The 1,689-nt window shown below is 38.1% G+C and overlaps 1 long non-coding RNA gene across 1 annotated transcript; it reads left to right on the forward strand.

Annotated features, from left to right (window-relative positions):
- Nucleotides 1-258: 258 nt before the first annotated feature.
- LOC132708161 (uncharacterized) lies at nucleotides 259-1,143 on the forward strand. Its single transcript, XR_009619858.1, has 4 exons — nucleotides 259-551; nucleotides 608-672; nucleotides 715-793; nucleotides 847-1,143. It is a non-coding gene; the product is annotated as an uncharacterized LOC132708161 (long non-coding RNA).
- The last annotated feature ends 546 nt before the right edge of the window (nucleotides 1,144-1,689 follow it).

Here is a 1,689-nt window from a genome sequence, read left to right on the forward strand (position 1 = left end):
AGGAAGCCATCTTCAGAACACTAATTCGTAATAATTGGGATTTGAAGATGGTTCCGAGGGTTTTAAGGATCGCTGAAGACGATACAATGACTTAAAATTTTGTTCCACGTTTCGTTTTAGGAGGAAGCCATCTTCAGAGACCTAATTCATAATAATAGGAATTTGCAGATTATTCCGGGGGTTTTAAGGTGCGCTGAAGAAGATGCAATGATTTAAAATTATATCCGACGTTTCGTTTTAGCAGGAAGTCATCTTCAGAGCGTTAATTCGTAATAATTCGAATTCGAAGGTGATTCCGGGGATTTTAGGGTGCGCTGAAGACGATGCTATAATTTAAAATTGAGTCCGACGTTTCGTTTTAATTAGAAGGCATCTTCAGAGCACTAATTTGTAATAATTGTAATTTGAAGGAGATTTCGGGGGTTTTTAGGTGCGCTAAAAACGATGCAATGATTTAAAATTGTATCCGACGTTTCGTTTTACTAAGAAGCCATCCTCAGGGCACTTATTCATAATAATTATAATTTGAAGGTGGTTCCGGGGGTTTTGAGGTATACTAAAAACGTTGCAATGATTTAAAATTGTGTCCAACGTTTCGTTTATGCAGAAAGTCATCTTCAGAGCACTAATTCGTAAAAATTAGAATTTGAAGGTGGTTCCGAGGGTTTTGAGGTATGCTGAAGACGATGCAATAATTTAAAATTGTGTCCGAAGGTTCGTTTTAGCAGGAAGCCATCTTCAGAGCATTAATTCGTAATAACTCGAATTCGAAGGTGGTTCCGAGGGTTTTAAGGTTCGCTGAAGACGATGCAATGACTTAAAATTTTGTTCTGGGTTTCGTTTTAGGAGGAAGCCATCTTCAGGGCCCTAATTCATAATAATAGGGATTTGAAGGTTATTCCGTGGGTTTTAAGGTGCGCTGAAGAAGATGCAACGATTTAAAATTATATCCGACGTTTTTTTGCGCTGAAGACAATGCAAAGATTTAAAATTGTGTCCGACGTTTCGTTTTAACAGGAAGCCATCTTCAGAGCACTAATTCTTAACAATTGGAATTTGAAGGTGGTTCCGGGAGTTTTGGTAAGAAGCCATCTTCAGAGCCCTAATCCATAATAAAAGGAATTTGAAGGTTATTCCGGAGGTTTTAAGGTGCGCTGAAGACGATGCAATGATTTAAAATTATATCCGACGTTTCGTTTTAGCAGGAAGCCATCTTCAGGCTACTAATTCGTAATAATTGGAATTTGAAAATGGTTCCGGGGATTTCTAGGTCCGCTGATGATTAAAAATTGTATCCGACCTTTCGTTTTAGTAATAAGCCCTCTTCAGAGCATTATTTCGTAATAATTGGAATTTGAAGGTGGTTCCGGGGGTTTTGAGGTTCGCTGAAAACGATGCAATGATTTAAAATTTTGTCCAACGTTTCGTTTTCGCAGGAAGCGATCTTCAGAGCCCTAATTCATAATAATAGGAAATTTAAGGTGATTCCGGGGGTTTTAAGGTCCGCTGAACACGATCCAATGATTTAAAATTGTATCCGACGTTTCGTTTTAGTAAGAAGCCATCTTCAAAGCCCTAATTCATAATAATAGGAAATTTAAGGTGATTCCCGGGGGTTTTAAGGTGCGCTGAAGACGATGCAATGATTTAAAATTTTGTCCGACGTTTCGTTTTAGTAGGAAGCAATCT

The sequence above is a fragment of the Cylas formicarius genome, unplaced genomic scaffold, assembly GCF_029955315.1.
Source record: "Cylas formicarius isolate icCylForm1 unplaced genomic scaffold, icCylForm1.1 PGA_scaffold_10__41_contigs__length_53128322, whole genome shotgun sequence".
NCBI classification, from domain to species: domain Eukaryota; kingdom Metazoa; phylum Arthropoda; class Insecta; order Coleoptera; family Brentidae; genus Cylas; species Cylas formicarius.